At 40.3% G+C, this 24,975-nt stretch overlaps 1 pseudogene; it reads right to left on the reverse strand.

Moving 5' to 3' along the window:
- Positions 1-1,532: 1,532 nt before the first annotated feature.
- Positions 1,533-19,946, reverse strand: LOC121141843 (annotated as a pseudogene).
- Between the last annotated feature and the right edge of the window lie 5,029 nt (positions 19,947-24,975).

Raw genomic sequence — 24,975 nt, forward strand, 5'->3', positions numbered from 1 at the left:
CTAGAAAAACACCTGGAGAAATGAAAATGTGCTGTTTAAAAGGCCTGGAATACTCTCTCACAGTTACACCCCTGTTCTCCAAATCCACAGCACACCCATCTGGTGGATACAGTTACTTGCTTGAGAGAAACTAATTTTCCTAAATTCATTTATTGAAAAGAGAAACTGGGTAATATGTATACAAAACAAAACAAAAAAATACTAATGTCTAAAAAGACGTTGTGAGTTAATTAAAACTACTTGCTTATGGAACAGCCCTGGGTGCTGCTGAGTCCCACAGAGGGCAGCGACAGCTGGCTGGCTGAGCCCAAAACTAGGGACTCTCAGAGCTCACCTGAGCAGGGTGAGGTAGTATGAGCTACTGAAGTGCCATCTTCTAAGTATGCAAGATCAAGGGTCCTCTCCTCCAGCGGTATTTGGGCAAGGCCCCTTCAAAGACTAAGAAAGGAGTCAAACAGCCACATTTGGAAGGAGTAAGCCAGCTGCCACCCAAGTGCGCCACCTGCAGGCGATGCAATTATAGCTCCCAGACTTTGCCACCAAGTAAACAAGAGGCCCGAGTGGGAGAGTCACACCCTGCTATACCACCAGTCACTCGGGTTCCACCACCTCACAGGGTCTTCTCACCTACGCTGCAGGTCGAACCATCCCGAGTGGCAGACTCGATGTGAATTAAGCAAGACTGCTGCTGTCAGAGGGATCTCTTCCTGCCCAGGAGACCACGCCCGGTTAAGGCTGCGGCCAGGTGGCAGATGACTACATCGAAGAGGCTCTCTGTCCTCTCTGCTTGTGACAGAAGGCTTGACATTCAGGGACATACTCTTTAAAAATCATGTTTCTTTGGAAATGAGGAAGAAGAGGAGTTAAGTTCTTCATCCATCCAAGCTCCCATCGGGCGGCACCACGGGACACCCAAAGCTTTCCAACCTGAACAGAACGCTTGGTCCTCAGTTTGGATCTAACTGCCAAGAGATTTTCACTCTCCAGTCAGGAGATCCGAGCTGCCCTCGGCTCCTGACACCTTGTCCCTGCTGAGGCGGGAGGCGGGAGTGGGAACCCCAGATGAACTGCCCTGGTGCCAGTCCCTTCTGAACGACCGCTTTTCCCAAACCTTCTCATAAGCTGACCCGCCAGAGGTCAGACACACCCACAGTGAAAACCTCTCTCCTTTTCTTCCATCCGGTGAGGCTATTGGTCGGATTCTTAGCAGCATAAAAACTATTAGTAAACTAAAACTAGAGAAGCTGACAAAGGGGACCTAGTTGAAGGGCCACTTGACTAGATCCTAAAAACCAGCCTCAAAAGAATCAAGAATGCAGCCCTGCGTGGGCAAGAGAAGGTATAGAGGTAAATGTAACAGGACTGTTGCCTCTCAAAAACGGTAATAGCTTATGTGCTATTTCTTCTTTCAACACAACACAGAATAGAATTCCTAGCAAGGCAAAACTGTAGCATCAGCTGGGGAAGGACCGACAGCCTTTAGAAAGTCACTATCCTGGCTGCCACATGGAGCTCCCTCTGCGGAGACCCCGTCAGCTGTCCGGGTTCTTTTCGGTCTCTTTGGAATGGATAATCTTACACTAAGGTCTGCTGGATGGTGAAGTCAGGGGGGAAGGCTGCCTTTGCGCACACCGACATGTTTGCTCATGAGGCTAAGGGTGGAACTGTGGTGGCCAGACTGTACAGCGGTACGTGAGTGCCCCCGAATGTGTCTTGAGGTGGCACTTGATGATCGAGCGACCTCGGAAGAAATTGTGACACACCTTGCACTGGTAAGGTTTCTCACCTGTGTGGATCCGCCGGTGGGAGTTGAGCTCACTTGTGTGGGCAAACCTTTTGCCACAGACCTTGCAGCTGTACTTGCGGTTCCCAGGATGATCCTGCAGAGCCGGCTCCTCACTCAGAAACTCCTCCGCGGGCAGCTTCCACTTATGGAGGGCTAGGTGTTGCAGCCCCAGGGCAGGCCGCGTGTCGAGGCCACTGCTGCATTTGTGCTGGCTCACATGGTAGCGGTAGGCGGCCTCGGACCTGAAGCTCTGGCTGCTTAAGTGGCAGCGGAACCGGGCGTCCTCCAGCATTTGGTGCACAGCCATGTGCTTCTCCAGAAGGTGCCAGTCCACAAAGCTTCTGGCACAGGCCGAGCAGGAGAAAACCGAGATGCCCAGATGAGGGAGCGTGTGCTACGTGGGGCTACCCAGGTTGAGGTGGCGCTGGTCACAGATGCTGCAGGCCTGGCCCTTCAAGTTCAGATGGTCAAGGATGTGGCCTCGGACCACATGGAAATCTTTGGCCAATGCTTTCCCACAAACAGCACACTTTAACTGAGGGTAAGTTGCCCCTGAGAAGAGACCCAGTTTCCCAGAGAGGGGCTCACCTCCTCACATGTCCCAATCTCTTCAGCCGGGTCCTCGAACTGCAAATCTTCAACCCCCAGGTCCTCCAGCTGGAGCTCACCCACCTGCCCAAAGCCTGGATCTTTGGAGTGGTCGCTATTGCTCAAACAGGAACTGGTCCCGGTTGCAATGTCCACGGCACTGTTCGGGGTGAAGAAGCTGTTTTTACTGAAGTCTCCATTGCTTTGAACTTTGTGTGGCTGGCAAGAACTCGTGTCAGTCTGGATGCCTGCGCTGACATTGCCCAGGACTGGCTGGGCTCCTGGTTGCTTGTTTGTCAGGGGTGGGGGCAGTCACCCTGGCTGCAGACCCCAGGTCAGGAGATCTGAGAGAGGATGAACAGGTGGAATTCGGGTCCCCTATTTATTTTTGAGGGTCTTGTGTATTCAGACTGGCCTGGAACTTGTCTTGTTCAAGAATGATGTTGGAAGTGTGTGCTATTATGTTGACTTTTTATGCAGTTCTGGGTAGGTATTGAGCCCAGAGATTTGTGCATTTAGGATAAGCACTGTTCCAACTAAGCTGCATACCCAGGCCCTGTTCATTTATTCATGCAAGCAAAATGCCGTGCATGCTAGCAAACCCAAAAACTAGGATAGAGGTAATGTGAATGACTTCTTCAGGAGACTGGTATTTTCCCCTTGTTGATAGGTCTGGAACTTTCAATTTTCCTCTTTCATTATAGGAAAGCAAGGCTAGTAATCATCTCTTAATTTAGAGATCACTGAATTAGTTTTGTGTCGTCTGTGTAATTTTTATTGGATCAGCCTCAGCTTCAGTTATCTAGGTATATTATAGAACCATGTTAAGCCCAAGGTCAACTAAAATCATTTATATCACTTCAAGAGCTGCTGTTCTTTCTTTTCCGATCTTGCACAACCATTTTATTTTTATACGAAGTATTGTTTACTTCAGTCTCATAAAACTTCATGTCATATCTTCAAGCTCAGAGAGAATGTTTTCAATTCCTGTCTTGTTGATGCAGATCTCCAAAATGTCCATCTTCTAAAGAGTTTATAAGCATGCCTTTGTCTTCATCATAATCACTGACCAACACGTGGAGTAGTCCAAGGCCAAATACAAGCCCTGGAGCACATTATCTTTGCAGTCAGGCACAAAACTCACTACCCCTGCCAATGCTTTGTTGAGGTTTCTTCAATTTATCTATAAGCTTCTTTTGAAAGGTTTTAAAAAAATCAATTGCTTTAAGACAGTCCCTTTTATTTAAAATTTTGTACCTTAAAATTATAAATGAAATTAAGTTGGAGTAATGTTAGCTTAGAAACAGGAATGGATAATTTAATGATGAAAATGGGGTAAACATGGTACATCTCTCTTTTTAGAAAAATTGATGATTGTATCCAGGGTTGTCTGGGAGATAGACAGGAAAATGGGACATTGAAGAGAGAGACATTGGTGCCATTAAATCAATAAGTAATGAAAGTCCCAACTAAGGTGTTCAGGGTAAAAATAGACAGAGTGGAGGAATAATGATATCAGTTGAAAGGAAAAGCAATCGTAGTTTTGTTTTTAGGTTAATCCAGAATGACTCAAAATGAAGACACTAAGAAGGGCAGCTCACCTTTAATATGCAGACTCTAAAAGTAATGGAATCTAGTCAAATTATTTAACATTTTATAGCATGTTAATTAAAATATTTAGTATAAAACAAGAGACAATATTATCAACCTTACATACATTTGCAGGTTTTTTTTTAACGAGACAGGGTTTCTCTGTATTGTTTTGGAGGTTGTCGGTCCAGCCTGGCCTCGAACTCACAGAGATCCACCTGCCTCTGCCTCCCAAGTGCTAGGATTAAAGGCGTGAGTCACTACTGCCCGGCTTGCATTTTCAGGTTTAAATGTAGGAAAAATAGTCTGTGGAGATGAAAAGTTGGGAATTAAAGAAATGAGGAAACCTTATCTTTATGGTAGAAGAGGGAGGGCTCTTTCTCTGAGGCTGGCCAGGAAGGATTAATAGGAAATACAGGGAAATTGAACATGATAAAGTCAGACAACATAAAGATTTTATGCTTAGAATTTCTCAAGTAGTTCCACTGATATGAAATTTAACTTTGCAATGCATACTTATGTTCTTATTGTCTCAGTTGTTGCAAACAAGTATGACTGAGGAGCACATATGAGTCTCACATGTCCCGAACATTTCTTGCAGGATCCTGAATGTGGGGTAAGTTAAGGAACACCAAGAAAGCTTTCTGAGTATGAAAGTTTTTGTTCCATCAGTATAAGAAAACATTTTTACCTTAAGGAATTTTCCTTTGTTTTAACTGATTTTTAAAATATGAATGTTTATTAGGGTTTGGAGGTTTGACACATGTTTCACTTTAATATTACTTCTAAATTCATTTTAATAAATAATTATTTAAGACTGTATTTCTTTTAGAATGTTATCTTTTCTTTCATCTTCCCCTTCTCCATGTTTTCATTTCTTCTTCTCCCTTTTCTTCATCCTTTCCTTTCCTTCACAAAAATGAGCCTTTCTGTTATGCCGGGAATATGTGAAAAATACAATGAACATATAGGTCATAGTCTAAAGCAGTTCATGGATACCAGTGCAATTGTAGAGTGGGGGAACAATTCTGTGATGGAAGTACTGGCCAGTGTATTCAAACTCAGGGATTTTACTAGAGAAAAAAGTGGATGATATAGTTTGTAGTGAAAGAGCTGTGGGTTGGGATTAGTGTTGGGGACTGCTAGAACCTTGAACAAAATGGAGTCTGTCAACCGTTTCTTGGCCTTCTGCCTACGTGACTGCGAGCACACATGCCCTTGAGACAAAGGAAAAGGCTAACCATAAAAGTTAAATTTACACAGGGCAGCCCACCCGCCTAGCCAGGGGGAAGTACCCTTACAGAGTAATTGTCTTTGTTAAACAAAAGATTATAGTGTTCTCTGTACACTCCCTACCCCTCCCTAATTCCTGCACCTGACTTACGCTGACAAGCATTTGTGGAATGCAACTAATGACTGATGGAAAATTACAGCTTTGTCTTTACCGTATTTGGTGTATATTTGAATTGAGACTTGATTGACATGCTTGTACCACCCCCTGAGGTCCTTCCTCTATAAGTTCCAGCGCACCCCAAAAAATAAAGGCTCTTGATCAGCGAACGTTGTCTTGAGCCTGTTTCCACTAACCTCTTGAAGTTCAATTTCCAGATCGGATCTGCTCGTGAAGGCCCACTAAATTAGTAGCGACCCTCATCACCTCACCCCCGCGGGTCGGGGGTCCCTTCCCGGGGGTCGCAGATTAGTATCCTCAAAGATAACCTGGCATAGGGCAACTATCATAATGTAGATAAACAGTGGACCCAGACAGAAAGTCTTAGTTTGTCCTTAACACAGAAAATTTGAGTACCATAACGCCTAATTTTTGAGGCTCAGTGTTTTTGTTGCCCACTAATGAGGATTCAGGACACAAGCCTATGTAAATCTAACTCAGAGGTTAGACTAGAATGTTTCCATAAATTATTTCTCTACTTTCAAACAATAGTATCGTAAATTTGCCAAGCTGATTTTGGAAGCCAGGATACCCCTCATAAGTCTGTTTAAACTGCAGAGGTTTAGATCTAATCTCAATTAATAATGAATTCCAAATGGGATGCTGTCTTTCAGACAGCAATTATACAAATAAATATAGATAATTTATATTTTGACTCATTCCCAAGGCTTTCACTATTAAGACACTGGAATTATTGTCAATGGCAAAACACAAAAGGGAAAAGCAAAGGAAGGGACTGGGAAAATGAATTTAAACCCAACTTTTCCTTACTAAATACTTCCCTTCTGTTCAATTTTTTTTATTTTCACAGTGCTATTAAATGTCGTATTTAGAGTAAATGTCATTAAAAATCCAGAGGCAAATTAGAAAAATAGCATCTGAATTCAATAAGAAAATATCTGCTTAGAACAACACAAACTGGTGGAAAAAAATTCTCTACACCCCCACCACCTCCACATGTCCCAAACTCACCCACTCCCAGTCATTTCTCTTAATTTTTCAACAACAAAAAAGTCTTGTATTTAACCAATGAGAGACAATCATCTCTACTGGCCTAGAATTTTATTAGCTGCTCTAGTTATGAAGAAAGAATGCTTTGTTTTTTCAAAATTGTCCAGCTCAGGACATGATGCAAACCATCTCTCAAATTGGTGATTTGAGAAATTGCACATGATATTTAACAGTTACATTCTTTTTAAATGTCAGCAACATGCCAGCCAAAACTCAGATTATTAAATGGAGTACTTTAATTTTAGTTCATTTAAGGGCAGAATCTTTATCACAAACCCACCTTAGTCAAGGGCAAGAAATGTTTTTAGGTTATTTTCAAGGCTTACTGTAATGTTCAGATGCTCTGATCAATGACAAAAGTTGCTATTAATGGCCCTTCGCAAACATTGATATATCTGTGCTGCATAATGTCGAGTAGCCCTTCCTACTTGTTTTCTGTTGCAGTACAGTTTGATCTAGAATTTCATTTTAATAATGATTCTACCTAAGGATTTAATTCCTTTCTGAGAGCACATATCCTCAAAACCAGCTTTTAGAAAAGTGTACACTGAGATAAATACTTATCAACAATATTCTTTAGTCATTGTCATTAGGATCTTGAGGACTGAAATCAATAAAGTAGAAACTAGCAAAACATTACAAAAATTAAACAAAGAGTTCGTTCTTTGAGAAAACCAACAAGATAGACAAGCCTTTATCCAAACTAACCAAAAGGTCAGAGAGAGGGAGAGAGCATGCTAATTAACAAAATCAGAAATGAAAAAGGTGACATAGCAACAGACACTGAGGAAATCCAGAGAATCATCAGGTCATACTTTGAAAACCTCTACTGCACAAAATTCAAAAATATAAAGGAAATAGACAATTTTCTGGATAGATATCACTTACCAAAATTAAATCAAGAGCAGATAAGCAATTTAAATAGACCTATAACCCCTAATGAAATAGAAGCAGCCATCAAAAGTCTCCCAACCAAAAAAAAAAAAAAAAGCCCAGAGGCAGATCGCTTCAGTGCAGAATTCTACCAGAAATTCAAAGAAGAGCCAATACCACAAGCAAAAGGTACATTTGCAAACTCTTTTTACAAGGCTACAATTACTTTTGTACCCAAGCACCACAAAGACACAACTAAGAAAGAGAACTACAGACCAATATCCCTCATGAACATTGTTGCAATAATACTCAACAAAATACTGGTAAATCAAATCCAAGAACACATCACAAAAATTGTCCACCATGATCAAGAAGGCTTCATCTCAGCGATGCAGGCATGGTTCAACATATGAAAATCCATCAATGTAATCCACCATATAAATAAACTGAAAAAGAAAAACCACATGATTATCTCACTAGATGCTGAAAAAGTCTTTGACAAAATCCAACACCCATTTATGATAAAGGTCTTGGAGAGATCAGGAATAACAGAAACTCACTTAAACATGATAAAAGCAATATACAACAAACTAACAACCAACATCAAACTAAATGGAGAGAAACTCAACATGATGTCTCTAAAATCAGCAACAAGACAAGGCTTTCCACTCTCTCCATATCTCTTCAATATTATACTTGAAGTTCTAGCTAGAGCAATAAGACAATAAAAGGAGATCAAGGGGATACAAATTGGAATGGAAGAAGTCAAACTTTCACTATTTTCAGATGATATGATAGTTTACATCAGTGACCTGAAATACTCTACCAAGGAACTACTACAGCTGATAAACACCTTCAGCAAAGTGGCAGGATACAAAAATAACTCAAAATATCAGGATCCCTACTATATATAGATGATACACATGCTGAGAAAGAAATCAGAGAAACATTGCCCTTTACAATCACAAACAACATAAAATATCTTGGGGGTAATGCTAACCAAACAAGTGAAAGACTGTACAGTAAGAACTTTGAATCTTTAAGAAAGAAAGATAAAAATACCAAATAAAGAAATGAAACATACCAGAAAAATCACAAGATCTCCCATGTTCTTGGACAGGTAGGACCAACATAGTAAAAATGACAGTCTTGCCAAAAGCAATCTACAGATTCAATGCAATCCCCCATCTAAAGCTGAACACAATTCTTCACAGAACTTAATAGAACAATACTCAACTTTACATGGAAAAACAAACAACCCAGGATAGCCAAAACAACCCTGCACAATAAAGGAACTTCTGGAGGCATCACCATCTCTGACTTTAAGCTCTATTATAGAGCATAGTCTTGAAAACAGCTTGGTATTGGCACAAAAGTAGACAGGTAGACCAATGGAATGGAATTGAAACCCCGATATTAACTCATACATGTGTGAACACCTGTTCTTTGACAAAGAAGCTAAAGTTATACAGTGTAAAAAAGAAAGCATCTTTAACAAATGGTGCTGGCATAACTGGATGCTGGCATGTAGAAGATTACAGATAGATCAATATCTATTGCCATGCACAAAACTTAAATCCAAATGGACCAAAGACTTCAACATAAATCTAGCCACACTGAACCTCTTAGAAGAGAAAGTGGGAGGTACCCTTGAACAAATTGGTACAGGAGACTACTTCCTGAACATAAAACCTGTGTCACAGACACTGAGTGGAGCCTCCTGAAACTGAGAAGCTTTTGTAAGGCAAAGGACACAGTCATCAAAACAAAACAGCAGCCCACAGAATAGGAAAAGATTTTCAACAACCCCACATCTGACAGGGGCTTATTTCCAAAATATGCAAATAACTGAAAAAGCTAGTCACCAAAACACCAAATAATCCAATTAAAAATTGGGGTACAGAACAAAATAGAGAATTCTCAATAGAGGAATCTAAAATGGCTGAGAGACACATAAGAAAGTACTCAACATCCTTAGCCATCAGGGAAATGCAAATCAAAATAGCTCTTAGATACTATGTAACTCTTGTCAGAACAGATAAAATAAAAAACACCAATGCTGTAGAGGATGTGGAGAAAGGGCAACTCTCTTCCACTGCTGGTGGGAGTACCAACTCATACAGTCACTTTGGAAATCAGTATGGCAGTTCCTCAGGAAAATGGGAATCAGTCTACCACAAGATCCAGCAATCTCACTCTTAGGCATATACCCAAAAGATGCACATTCATACAAGGACATCTGTTCAACCGTGTTCAAAGCAGCATTTTTTGTAATAGCCAGAAGCTAGAAGCAACCTACATGCCCCTCAACTGAAGAACAGACGGAGTAAATGTGGTATATTTACATAATGGAGTACTACTCAGCAGGAAAAAAACTATGGAATCTTGAAATTTGCAGGCAAATGAATGGAGCTAGAAGAAACCATCCTGAGTGAGGTAACCCAGTTACAAAAAAGGCAAACATGGTATGTCCTCACTCATATGTGGATTTTAGACATAGAGCAAAGGACTACCAGCCTACCATCCACACCACTAGAAGAGCTAGGAAATAAGAAGGACCCCAAGAGAAGAATGCATGGTCCCCTGAAAAAGGGGGGATAATAACCCCTGAGCAAATTGGGAGCATAGGGGGAATCAAGAGGAGCGAGGTGAGAAAGGGATAGGGGAGAAGGGGAGGGGTGAGGAGGTCTGAGAGAGGAGGACTACGATGGGAGTAATAGAGGAGGGTAAGAAAGGATATGCCTTGATAGAAGGAGCCAGTACATGTTTGCAGAGAGGTCTGGTACAAGGGAAATGTTAGGGGATCTGTAGGGAGAGAGAGCTTAAGTACCCATAGCGCTGACCATATCCAAATGTGGAACGTAAGGGGGGGAGAGAGGAGACACAGTGTTCTCTTTGGGTTCTGGTGCCTCTCAGAGAGCAGCATGCAGACCTTTGGTTCTCGACTTTCTTGGCTTCTCATGTAAGTGACTTCTCCCTCAATAAAATGTCATAGGGCATCCTTATTTTGTCTAGCTTAATATTTCCATGATAAGGATCTACGGATGATCCCCACCTAAGAATCTAGACAGTGGTGGAGAGGCTGACTTTCATGCCCTTCCCCTATAATGAGATTGATGACTACCTTAGTTACCATTCCTAGAGCCTTCACCCAGTAGTTGAGTGAAGCAGAAACAGGAACCCACAGCTAAACACTGAGCCATACTCCCGGAATCCAGTTGTAGAGAGGAAGGAGAGATGAGCAAAGGAACAAAGACAGTGCTGGAGAAGCCCACAGAAACAGTTGACCTAATGAGAGCATGGAGAACCTAGTTCTAAAGCTGGGGAAGTAGCATTGGAGAGAACCACGCCCTCTGAATGTGGATGCCACTTAGGAGGCCAAAGCAGTTTATGGGACCTCTAACAGTAGAGCTAGTGTTTATCCCTAAAGCACAAATGAACTTTGGGAGTCCATTCCCTATGGACGACTCCAAGATATGGGAAGGAGGGCCTGGGTCCTCCCCCAAATGATGTGATGAACTTTGATGATCCCCCATGGAGGGCCTCACTATCCCTGGGGATTGGTGGGGGTGGGTTGGGGGTTGGTGGGAAGTATGGGATGATTGGAGGGTGAGGGAATGGGAGTGGATATGCAAATAAGAGTGCTTCTAAAATAAATAAAAAGCATCTAGAGACAAATTAGAGAAATGACATCAAGATGATATTAAAAGGATCGTTAAGTATTAAGATGAAAGCTGCTTAGAATTATATAGACTTATGGAAAGAGAATTCTCTGTACTGCTATGTCCACATGGCATTAACACTCTTCTCCTCAACTCCTACATTCCTTTCATCTCCCAACAGAATCTACTGATCGTGTTCTGACCCCAAAAGCAGCTGTGCCTCTGGTTCTATGAGTCCACGGTTCAGGAGGTCTGGGGAATGGTGCAGAGAGCATGCACATGGTTTGACAGTTTTCCTACCAGTTACCCCTCAGTGAGCTGACAATCATTGCTGTATATTTAAACAGCTTTGCAGTTATGATTTCCCAGTTGGGCACAGGCATGTATTAAAAAGGTCATCACAACAGATGATCAGGGACCTCTACAAAATCACTACTGAAAATGTTTGCACTATTACTTGATGTTTCCTAAGAATCATTTGGATAGTCTCATTAGTATTTAATTCCAGGAAATTTCTCTATTTTAATAATGCACAAAATTAAAAATATTAATAACAAAATAACTCTGAATAAAACTGTATGGTAAGTAGTTAAAATCCATCAATTATGAAGACCAATCATACTATATTTTTATTTGTGCCATGACTCTCAGCAATCTCAGGTCTATATTTTGTACTGTATTGCAGCACTTATTTTCTCTTACATTGTTGGAAAAAATGAATTATATTTCAATTGCTCTTATTATTGTAACTTAATATTTTGCTCTGAATTTGTCATTGAGCTTAAGTTTTCTTGATTTTTTCACATGAAAAATCAATAATACAGCTAAAATTAAAATATTCTATTTGTTCCATTTTAGACTGCTTTAGGATTTCTGATCTGAAACTTCCTTTTCATTACTTGTATTTAATTATTCATATCTTCTTTTGATTCCTTCTTTAAATATTTATTTTCTCTAACTCTCACTATTTCTGCTTACATTTTAAACTTTCTCATTATAGAATCTTTTCTCTCTGATTTTTATTCTCTTTCTCCCCATAAGTGATCATTGGCCATGGCCATGTTTTAGTTGTTATTTACTCATGGTTTAATGGCAATAGAGATAGTCATGAAAGACAGACATTAGGCAATACAAATGTAATGAATGTTACAACAAAAAAATACAGGGTGCTACCCTGATTCTATGTTGGATTTCTGAACTTCAGCACTGATATCCAGTATAAGATAATTATTTTTGGAGGAACTCTCCCTTTTCCATTGTATGATATTAAGCAGCATCCCTTGCCTATGACCATCCATTACATACCAGTAACTCTTGTCAGTGTCGATAAACAGAAGTGTTTATAGATATTACCAATTATTCCATGGAGCACAACATTGTCCCCATTTGAAAATCTTTGGTTAACTCTGTTCCTGGTGAGTTGGGGTGTGTTTAGTGTGGCAACATTTGCCTATGAGAAGTTCATTTGAATTAAGAATTGGTGAAGGAATTAGAATTAGTGTTGTGAAAAGAAGTAGGTAGGATCCTTTGAAGATGGGAGTCTTGGTGTTCTAGGAAGAGAGTCCAGTATCTGTAAAGCACTGATCTGGAAATAAAAATGTGATAGTTCAGGAATTGAAAGGAGGCCAGGATGGACTAGTATTTATAGCATGCCTGGAAAATGGCTACTTCCAGGCTTGAGAGATATAACTCACCTGCTGGGCTATAGGGGCCATGCTTAGAACAAAAACATCAGGAACACTAAGACATTTGTGGCAGGAAAGTTAGAGGGTACTGAATTAAACCTGGATAACAACAGGAATTAGGATAAAAGAGAAAGCAGAGACAGTATTTTCAGTGACTGATGGTAGACATGGTCAGGTGAATTGATGGCAGAAATGACAAATATACTGGGGCTATGTTTAATTGGTTAATGATATAAGCTTTAGAACCAAGATACCCCCTCTGTATGTGTGTATTACCTATTTTGATTTAACTAGAGAGTCAAATGTTTGAGAGTGATGATCTTGGGAAACCTTTGTGCAATACCAGCTGCCCTTCCCAACATTCAATTCTAAACAGGAAAGGTGGAGGATGATACAGCAGGTGCAGCTTTTACAAAGGAGGGATCATCTTATATGAATCAGGGAAGGGTATTTGTTGTAATTATAAAAAGCAGTGCTTGAGAGAAAGATGCCATGTGACAAAGCTTGGGTGGAGGGCTTTTTATTGGGGGAAAGTAAATGGGAAAAGGGGGTAGGGGAAAGGGAGATGGGCCTCTGGGGACAGGAATGCCAGAAGATAAGAGAGAAGGGGAGAGAGAAGGAGAGATAGAGAGACTGGCAAAAAAGGAGAGAGAGAGAGAGAGAGAGAGAGAGAGAGAGAGAGAGAGAGAGAGAAGGAGGAGGAGGAGGAGGAGGAGGAGGAGGAGAAGAGGAAGATGGGATATGGGTAGGGCCCTTTTAAAAGGGAACACAGTGAATGTGCACAGGTGGTGCTCTTAGTGGCTGCAGATGAGGGTGTACCCTGTCAGAACCCCAAGGACAGGCCAGTACAGATGCCTGAATACTAATAACTAAAGGGATTTTCTTCACTGGTAATTCCAGAGTATACTGTTAAATTCTGGGAGAGAAGGATGGGATTTGGGGTAAAGATACATATTAGACTAACAACAGAGACATGGTAGACTAATTCTGATTCTTGTGTTTGTTGGGGGAAGATCTAAAAGTAAGAACTGGAGTGTTGATATCATGGGATGAATCTGCCCACATCACCCTCCACTTTTATAATGCCACTTCTTCCTCCAGCTCAGCTCTCACCCAAAAGACTCGTAAGCAGGCAGGATCTAACAATCTCTCCAGCTCACCTTACATCACATTGCTGTGCCATATGAACTTGGCCTTTGTACCCTAGTCTTTCTGTTTTGTTCCTCATTCTCTCATGGACCCACATGCTACAAATAGCTTTTGCAATTCAGATGTTGCACACTTTTAAAGGCCCAGCTTATATTCTCCCATTCTCTATGGTAGTTTCTCGGATAACCACGTTACTTGATCTTCTCTATAGCCACTGAATTAAAAGCTGCCCAAGGCTTCTTTTGTGTTGGTGGTGTAGTAAACATTGTGAACTTTCATGGGCATGAACTTCTGCTTCTGAAACTAAGTTACAGATTTCTTGAAAGCTGGGGGTAACTATGCTAGTCCTCTGCCAAAGGCACTTTCTGTGTTCTTACTGCATTCCAAAAACAGGACTTGACACACAAAAATAAACTGTATTTAATGCATTCTTAATATACATGTCATGTCCCAGGAGGAGTGGTAGAGTCATGTTATGGGGTATGTGAACTTGAGGCAAAAATCTGCCTGTGCACTAACTATTCTTTTCATCTCATACAGATGGCCCGTTTGATTTTAACCACCTAACCAGGAGATGTTTCTCTGTGCTGCATATCTTGAAGAAAAAATGATCAAGACTTCTTGCAGCTACTGTCATGAACTGGCTAGCCTTCCTGAAGTCCCTCATATTTTATACAACAGACAAATGCAGGGGTAGCTGCCCTGTGGCTCCAAATGATGCTGTAACGATAAGACACACTTACTGAAAGTAAAACTAAGTATTTATTGTAGAAATTACTCACAAGATACCAAACAAGTAACCCAGATGAGCCAAGTAGTTTTCCGCTGCCGAACCGGAAGCCGACCTCCGGGAAAAGAGACCAAGACTTCCTGTGTGCTGTCTTTTATACCTTCCCCCATAACGCCCCCTAGCCATGCCCAAAAGTGGGCCTGGCTAGTGACGTAGTTCACCGCCTACATATGTATACGTCTTTACGTCCGTCCGTCTTTAGTCATGCCTAAAGTGGGTGTGGTTAGCAGTGTGGTAAACTGCTCTTACCTCATCTGTATGCACCTCTAGTAAGTCACATGGTTAATGGTGGCATACAGGCTTCCTCCTACACTGCCCAAGGGTCTCTTGATGATGACCAAACTCACAACAGTGACAGAGTTCACCAAATTATTGCAAAAGACAAGAGTCAAGTAGAGTTCATGGAGTTGGACAAGTAACCTGGTCTCAATGCCTGACGTTAAGGTCAGTTGTTCCTATTGCTTATAGAATATATTAATACTTCCTAGACGACAAATATTCCTATTCCCAAACTTTCACTAGACAATCAAGTTATAAGAAACTCGGATGAGGGCTTATAATTAACACAAATCTCAGCATGCTGTATAGTTTACTTCTCAAGTTCTTTGTATCTGAATTATGAGAGCTTAGATGGAGGAATATCTTTAAAGCAAAATGGATATGTTTTCATGTATTTATATTTCTATTCCAAAGGGCCATCATAACTTTTTTAGCATTTTAAACAAGAGAGTGAAACTAGTTTATACTTTTTGCCACCTGGAAAGCCTGTTTTTAATTTTAATATTAAAAATATACAAAATGTTTACAGAAGATAGAGATACTTAATTGGTTAATGAGGGCTAGTGAGATAGCTCTGAGTTATAGATCCTGATTCCAAGCCTGAGTTTGATTCCTAGTACCCACATAGTGGAAGGAGAAAACTGAATCCTACATATTGTCTTCTGTTCAAACAAGGTCCACAAATAGAATTGTGTGAGTGGAATTCCTACTGCTTGTGAGAACTCTCCAAGAAAATAGGACAAGAATCTTGTGACCTCAGTTTCTTCAAAACATGGGATCATTCTTGAAATGTATACTCATGCTCCTCCCAGGTATAGCAGAAAGAAATGGGTTTACTTGAGGTTTTCTATGGCCACTTGCTCTTGCTATTCAGAATTCTTACAACCTGAACTCATGCGAACTTTGCTTGTATGACCTTTTTCTTAACCTTCAAAGTATAAATTGTCCGATGCTTTAAATAAAGTTACATGAAACTTCAGACAGCCTCATTTGTCAGTTTCATTCTTATAGGTCCTACTGCCTCTGGAGCAGTGACAATCTTCTCACACCCACATATGCATCATGGCACACAAACAGTATAAACAAATACATTTGAAATTTAATAAAAAATTAAATTGTATTTAGTCAATGAGACAAACCAGCTTATCCCTAAGGTCAAATAATTATCTTTAAGACTGTATCCTGATCTTCTGTTATGTTATTCATCGTGGTGGTTCCTTGAGGTAAGTGTCCTCACTGTCTTCCTTTTTGTGTCTGTTGTATGTACAATTTGTATGTTATTGTCTTCTTTATGACTGAAAAAAACCAGCCACATTTCTTCTAATCCCTGGCCTGTTGATAAAAACCACATAACTTTAAAATTATTTTGTTTTATTCCAGTGAGTCCAGTTAATGATGCTTATATGCAAATGGGTGTGAGAACATCCACAGGGGCATAGAAGCCTACCAGTAACCACATTCAGCCTATCCAGAGGGCAGCATTTCACAACACTCTTCCCCACCCTCCAACTCTTACATTGCAATTCTCATTCCGTGATGTTCCCTGAGCCTCAGGGCATGACTGTGGTGGTTGATATATATGTCATCTATAGGCAACCACTCACAGTTGCTTAGTCTCACCACTTTGAACAGCAATATGTCTCTGGGTTACCTACTACCCAAGCTTTTCTGACCAAGGTTGGAAGCTGTACAAGTCTATGGATATAAATATTTGGAAGGTAGTTTGACAAGGTGACCATTTAGTAGAACATCAGTCAGTTGTCCCAACAGCTTGTGACTTCCTGGCTGTTAATTTTAACTGTAAAACCTTGTAACATTACACTCAAATTATTTTTAGAAGTTCCTAAGGGTTATTTCTCGCTGAACCTGTATGCCAGCTGCAGTTAACATAGTAACATCATTATTTCTCTTTAAGCTCATGCCCATTTGTCTACTCTATGACTGGTTTGGCTAACAGTGTTCACAGCCAGAACTCCTGTGTGGTTGCTGATGGTGCTGACTCCACATACTCCCACAGCACCAGCTCTGAGATGGTAAGCTAGGGTCCATGGAGGAACAGAGTTAGCACCTCCCTGATACCACATGTCCAAGACTGTCAGTGTCTTCTATGAACATTTAGGTGCGTGGCTTCATCACTGTAACCAGAGAGCTTCATGGTCATTTCTAGGAGCCAGAAGGCAATAAGTACCATGCCAACTGTGCTTTCATCTCACCCTCCTCCATCCTTATCCCTCTTCTGCTCCCTATTAAGCACCATTAAGATTTCCAATGGATGCATCCCCCTGCCTCCCACATATATACAAATCAGCTCTTATTTGTTGAAATCATGTTTTTTTTGCATATTTCTTCTACTCCATCAGGGAGTCTTTACCTTTCCATGGGATCTCTTGGGAAAAATTTTCTCAAAGTCAATGAATATTTACTTCAAATGTGATTTCAAGTGCCCACCAACAGCTCAAAGCTATTGAAATTAATTTTCTTTCTATTCTGTCCATCGCATTTTCTTTTCTTTTCTTTTTTTTTTTTTTGGTTTTTACAAGACAGGGTTTCTCTGTATTGTTTTGGAGGCTGTCGGTCCAGCCTGGCCTCGAACTCACAGAGATCCGCCTGCCTCTGCCTCCTGAGTGCTGGGATTAAAGGCGTGTGCCACTACCGCCTGACTTGTCCATCGCATTTTCAGAGATCTTAAAGCAATGTAAAGCTTAAGGTCAAATGTTTTTTTAGATGGTGGACATAGAGTGTTATGTCATACAATTTTTAAAGCTTGGATTAAGAGGTCCCATTAGAAGCACTTACCTAGGGACAGGAAACCCTGATTTGTAATTAATGTAGGCATATCTGCTCCTCCTTCTATGTCAGAAATCAGGAATCTCAATTTTATTCCATATCTGGCAGGAATAGGCTAACAGAATCTATTCACTACAAACTGACACTGCCTGTAATTTGTGCCAGTTCTTCAAAGTTTGGGGCCTGCAAAGACAAAAAGCTGGAAATTATTTTCAAGAACAAGGTTCCCATGTAGGATATATGTGGAAAACCTTGGAATTCTTCCAGGTGTGGTTAATCAAGGGCTTCTTTCTAATCCTAAAATTAATATACTTTTAAATTCCAAGGACCTTGCCAATTGGATATATACATGTATTCAAAATAAAGCATCCACTATATCAGAACAAGAGTTAATAAAGTTGAAAGAAAAAAACAAGCTACAGTTTGATTCTGTATTCATTAACCATGGGTTATTATTAAATTTTGCTTAATATAGTTAAGATGTTTTCCTGCTTATGAAGAATTAGCTAACATGTCTTACTCACGGTCAGTTATATACCAATATCAGATTTTCTCTCTTTTTTTCCTCAAAATTTGAAGGCACTAATACAGGTCAAAATTCCTGAAGTCTTTTATTCATGTTTAATTCTCCTAACAACCATGTAATACTTTCATAGAAAAGGCATTTGTTCAGTGTTCCAGTTCTTTAGCATTTTGTCCCTATCTGATTTCAGCTGGAGAAAGCAGAAAACCACAGAGAAAAGTTATATAGCTTCTGACCTTAGTGTAACTAGTCATTGTTTCCCCTCTCATGGAAAATGGTCTTAATTTGAGCACTCAGGTCTCACTCCCTCTCATCTGGTATCTGATGCGCACCTGTATGTGTTAGCACTCTTGTCAATCAGAGATAACCTAGGGCTACAGGTGTACCTTGCTTCCCATAATTACAAAAATTTTGGTTAACAAGTTGCTGTAATTGAACACAGGCTCCAAGTCTTGCACAATGTAAAACATCTAGGACACGGTTTTTATGAAGCCCAACAGAAATGGCCTTTACATTTTTTTAAACAAAAGCATATTGTAATAAAAATAAAAGCATATCATATTGAAAGTTTCTTGAAAGTCTCATATGTAGAAATGCATTTTTCAGGAATCACGATTTCTTTTCCTCGTGATTTCTCATTCTTTGGATCTACTTGAAATGTTTAATAAGGAATTCATTGATATGATCTAGAAATTAATTAGATGTGTGTAAAAGTTAATTAACAAAGAACACACCAAGGATTTTCCATGTTATTGTATCATTAAGAATTGGTAAATGTTCATACTGGTAATGGAATATTGTTCAGTACTTGCACAAGACATGTGTATCTTTCAAGAAAGAATAATGTATGAAAGATTTCACTGTGGTTACACATGCCATGAAGTAAAATATAAAAGTTTTAAAGCAAGGAGTCAGTGTTATCTGTTTTACTTTCAAACAATAAACTAAAAGGTAGTTTTGCCTTGTAACTTGATGTCTCAATTCATTAGTATAAGGTGATTTTCTTGAATATGACAAAAGTAGCAATGAAACAAAGAATATGAGTGACCATGTGGTACACATAAAACACTACCTGTATATTCAAAGTTTCCTTACTTTTATTGAAAATAGCCTTACTAAAAGTATTGGAAATGAAGGGACAACACACATTCTATATTACTAATCCTCATCGTGGCAGGTGGCTCACAGAGAGTATGCTGTGCATTGTATTGCTCTGATTCTATGAAATGGTTTTTCGAAGCCCTTATCTGATGCTGTAATGATAAACGGCACACTTACTGAAAGTAGAACTAAGTATTTATTGTAGAAATTACTCACAAGATACCAAACAAGTAACCCAGATGAGCTGAGTAGTTTTCCGCCACCAAACTGGAAGCCGAAAGCCGGAAAAAGAGACCAAGACTTCCGTTGTTCAATGTTTTATGCCTTCCCCCGTAACGCCCCTTAGCCATGCCCAAAAGTGGGCCTGGCTAGTGACGTAGTTCACCGCCTACGTACCTATATGTCTTTACTTCCGTCCGTATACATCTTTAGTCATGCCTAAAGTGGGTGTGGTTAGCGGTGTGGTAAACCACTCTTTTATTACCTCATCTGTATGCACCTCTAGTAAGTCACATGGTTAATGGCAGCATTGTTTTCCTCCTACACTTATCATTTCCATCTTATTAATAAAGACACATAGGAACAAGACATAGACATGTATTAACCAAGACACATACAATCTAGGATCATAGTGCTGACTTGCGGCAAAGTTGAGTCCAAAGTCTGCTCCATCGTATCCCTTGTACACTGTTGCTTTCTATGTGTGAGAAGCTGGTACTAAAGTGGACACCTAAGAGAGACTCATTGAAGGACACCACATCAGGGTATTTAGTCACTCTTCCTGTCCTCCTCTGGCAGCTATGTCCTCAATACACAACTTTTAGGAAGCTTAAAGGGTTGGAGTATGGCGCGCACACCGTGAGCAAGTCTAATGTATCTGGAGAAAGCCTGGAGATTTAAATGAAAGGCAAGATGTCCGACCGTTTGTGCTAAGAGAATGTGTTTGCACCTTTATTGCAAGGAGGGAGCAGGCTTATGTACAGACTTACAGCACAGTCGAAAAACCCTAGGTGTAAGGGTAGGTGTTGTCATTGATGCCAGTGAGGCAAGGCCATGGTTATAAGCCAGGACTAGAAAACAGGATGCACTTGTGGTTGTTGTCTGACAACTTAGAGACAGCATGGGGCCTGGGACCCAACAATGGAGAATCTCTATCCCATGTAGCCTGGTTGACTTGAGCCTCTCTATCCTGGGCAGCTTGTCTGAGAGAGTCTGCCAGCAGTCCATACACTTGGGGTAGCCTAGTGAATCTGGTAGGTTTTAGGGACTTACTGATACTTTTGAATTGCTTGCTTCCTGAGATTAATGAGATTCTTTGCATAATGGAATGTTTCATCATCACCCCAAACATCCTGTGTCTTTAGGGGGAGTTTCAAGATGGAATGCTTATCTCAGAGGATTTTTTTTCTTTTTTCATTTAAAAATGGTTGTTTTCATTTTACATACCAAACCCAGTTCGTCCTTCCTCCCCTTCTCCCACCCCCTCCTCCCCATCCCACCCCATATCCACTTCAGAGGAAGTTTTTATGCAACAATGTGCCAGACTAACCTAAAGTTGACTGGATTAATCCAAGCCACTGTCAAAAATCCTATTGCAAGGAGAGCACAAATCCTGCTGCAGTTTTTAAGTGTTGACAAATGGTCACTTTTCAACATTATGGGATAATAATATCCATCAGATATTAAAGAAACCTTGAAAAAACTACCAGTGTATTGTTTCATTTGAAAAAAATGGACTGCTACTTTTTGGAAGCATCAGTCTGCTTGTAAAAGAGCATTACTACTTGGAAGTGTAAACCCACAGTTAATAAGCACATTTAATTGGCATCCAAAAGCATTATGTATAAACATACCAAGTTTCCTCAAGTTAAAAGTTACTAATAATGCCTTTAACTCTTACCCACAAGATAGGTCTGTTGTACAACAGTGAATCCATGTAGGATATAGACAGCTGCCCTGGAAGGCTTAATATGTTTAACATGTGCTCATGAAAATGTGACTATTAGTAAGGACAGTAGTTTTGTATGTGATCTATGAAGACGCGTCCATGTCTTTCCCTGACTTTCACAGCTAGACACTCTGCATTCTTCTCATTATTATTCAGTGTTTCACTATTTTTCACGTTACTAATGCAACAGACTCAGTTGCCTGGTTTTTATTTACTCTCACCTTTCAAAGTCTGGAAATCCCAGGATCACTGAGCACTTCTAGGCCACTGTCATCTCATCCTCATTGTCACTCACAGCCTCAATAAGCAGTGCACCTACACATACCAACTACTCACACATTTAGCAGGCTATGGTGAAGGGGAAATAGTGACTACCAGTAATATAACTAATCTTATTTTAAGTATGTGTATTAGCAAAATTTCAGGTGTTTGGCTTTCAAAATCTTTTAAAAGATGATTCATATAGGAAATTGTGTGTGTGTGTGGTGTCTTCTTATAAAAGAAAAGTTAAAATGCAATCTCCCAATTCCACATTACTGAGTGAAAGTGCTTCGCTTAGCAGAACACAGAGAAAAACAAACAAAACAAAACCATAATAAAAAGCCAAATAAATAAAACTCTTCATTAAGCTGCATCCTGTATATGGATATGCCCAACTAATAACCAACTCTAGTATTGTCTTTTCATTTTCTATGAAAAATAAAAGGTGATACAATGAGTGTGTTGTTTCCTAACATTTTCTTGATTGCCCCATGGAGTCTCATGTGAAGTGGTCCCCAACAATGTAAAATCTGCACTTGCCCAGGCTAACCACAGTGAAGTATGTTCAGCTTCAGGTGGATGGTGCCTTCTGTACTTCCTAGACCTCTCCATTCTGTCACACAATGGAAAGGTATTCTCCTTATTTAAAAGGAATTTCAATTTCATTTAAAAAAGTCCTTCCTAAAATCTTGTGGTCTGAGTTTTTGCATGTGGTACATGATGGTCTTAAAAGTGGCTCAGTTTTATTATATGCAAACAACAATCTTCCAAGGAAAATAATAAATATATTTCTAATTTTGTACTTGTGAAATCGTAACAGCGGAAAAATTATGCAAAACTCAGGGACAGGTATCCAAAACCAGCTACAAGTTCAGAACTGTGCGGGTGGCATTCAGCCTAAATGTTTGTCTGCAGAATCTGAACTTCTTTAATTTTGTTCCTTCTAAATTTTGCTAGAGACATCCCTATTTTTGCCAACCTCTCTCCTTGAAGAGATACATTTAATTGTTTTTTGTTCAGGATTGTTTTTGTAGGCCTGCTCTACAGAATCTGAAGTAATTGATACGAAAAAAGGTGATTTTACCCATTTATCTAGATATTTTATGGAGCTATAGCTTTCCCGAAAATATAAAGAAAGGCACGATCTATCACTCCAGGACTTTAAAAATACTAAAAATATGGGCTATTTGGAGGATGTTGATGATATTTACTTCTTTATGGAGGGCAGAGTTGACAATGGACTGGTAAAACCATATCTTTGAGGTCTCAATGTCTGCTTTCCTGCCATCCCTATTGTGTGCTGATATGTTCAGTGCTTCTTAGCACAAAATCTATTCCTTTTTTCTCTTTGTTCTTTGAAACCTGTGCTCTACAGAATTTTCTTCTCTGGCTTATACTATATTAAGATTTACAGATGGGGGAGCTAGAGGGGGTCTGGAGAATAGAGCTGGGGTGGGCAGGGGGAGGAGATGGAGGAGAGATGGAGGGGGTAGAGAGTGAGCTGGGGCGGGGAGCTGGAAGGGAGAACTGGAGGAGGAGCTGGAGGAGGAGCTGAAGTAGGGAACTGGAGGGATGCTTCAAACCACAGCAGAGAGGAGCATTCTGTTTATGGTGGGTATTTTCCTCCCATTATGTGGCTGACTGTTTCTGGAGTCTAGTGTCATTTATTCTACAGGAAATTTTTATGTCCCCAGTAGACACCCTGATGAATAGTTGCGTAAGGTTTCAGGCTTTATGCTGGCCTGCCCCTGTCACCTGGCAGAATGCACTCAGGCTGCTACCTCACTGCCTAAGGTAGTCTACACACAGGTTCAAAGGACCCTTAAAAACTCCACCCTCTTACGCTCTTTTCCTCTCTGTTCATCTGAAGGGACAGACAGGACTCCCCCCCTCTGGTTGGCTTCTCCATCCCTCCTTCCCTTCCTCTGTCCCTCCCTCCCTCCCTCCCTCTGTCCCTCCCTCCCTCCCTCCTTCCCTCCATCCTTTCCCACTCTTCTCTTTTGTCCTCCCTCTGAGGAGGCAGCTCTGTCTGTCCCCCTCTGTCTGTGTCTCTGTGTCTCTTTACATCTTTTTTTCTTTCCTTACTGTCTTACCCTCCAATAAAACTTTCAACACGAGTCATGTCTACAGGTCTCTGCTTCCCCATTTGCTTACCACCCATCACCTTCTGTGATGCTAGACCATGGTCCCAGCCCAAGCCACTGTAGTTAACAGCTGTAGCCTGCCAGTACCCCAGGGGACATCTGCAGGCCATGATATACCATGTTCAACAAATCTGTTGCACACATGCTGGGGTGTCTTCCTTTGGGTTATTGTTTTGTTGCATAGATGCTGTCTCTCAGAAGTAGGAGTTGAAGTGTGTCTGTCTCTCCCACATCCCTCAGAGTTCCCTGTTAGCCATTAATCACCTGATATTCGTTAATTTATTACATTAAATTTTCTCTACTCACATTACTGGTACAGTTTTCATCTTCTGACTAACGCTGACATTTTACTTCAATTTCAGTAATTTTTCCATTTTAAAGTAATATCATTTAGGCAATTAGTATTTAAAAATCTTCCTCTTTTAAGAACTAATGTTGGCAATAGTTTTTGACAGACACTGGTGTCTAATTTGCCTCCACATCAGAGTACTTGGAGGCAGTTCCTTGAAGTTTAGCATGGCCAGAGCTAACTCATGTCATTTCCCTGGAAACATCAAATGGCTGAAGCTCAAAAATTTTGCCTTTTCTCTAACCACTGATTTTTTTCATTTATATGTTAACTGATCTTTGTTAATTACCACCATCTAAGTCATTGACAATGATTGCCAAAAAAGGGTAAGAGTAAGAAGTGTTAGACAAGGAACAGACTGGGATTGTTAATTGATTTACATCACACTGAACAGGTTTTTCTTCCTTCTAAATTTCCATTAGCAGAGCTTCTGAAGAGGTGTAAGAGATGTTCAAGGATGTTTGCTATGAAGGGGACAGTCTTGAGCTAGTCATAATTGCTGGGACAAGGAAGGATAAGTTGGAAGCTGAGCCCAGTCAGTTGAGTGCTCTGATGGAAAATGCTATGCTGTGTCCCCTCCATTCATGCTCACCTGGTAGGGAATCCTTATGGTGCTTTGAAAGAGGAACTGATTATCAGTGAAAAATAGTAATGTCTGCCACAAACTACTTATTTATTAATACAACAATACCAACAACAGCAGTAACAGTAATAAAAACATTTTGGTCATGCTAATAGTAATAGAAAGTTATGGAGGTACACATTAAATGACTACTTTTATTGTGATTTGTGTTGTACTTAGGATTCCCCAAAGACAAGGAATTCTACACTTTTGAGTATTTCCAGGATAGGGGCACATGTAGATTAAATGCTTTATCTCACAAAGTTGTTATTGAACGAAATTATTTTTTATAACAATTGTTTGTATTTACACTAGCATATGTCACTATTTCCTAGCTGTTGATTACTGTCTGAAAATCTTTAATGATTAATGATGCT

This window comes from Mesocricetus auratus, unplaced genomic scaffold (assembly GCF_017639785.1).
Source record: "Mesocricetus auratus isolate SY011 unplaced genomic scaffold, BCM_Maur_2.0 Super-Scaffold_100008, whole genome shotgun sequence".
NCBI lineage: Eukaryota > Metazoa > Chordata > Mammalia > Rodentia > Cricetidae > Mesocricetus > Mesocricetus auratus.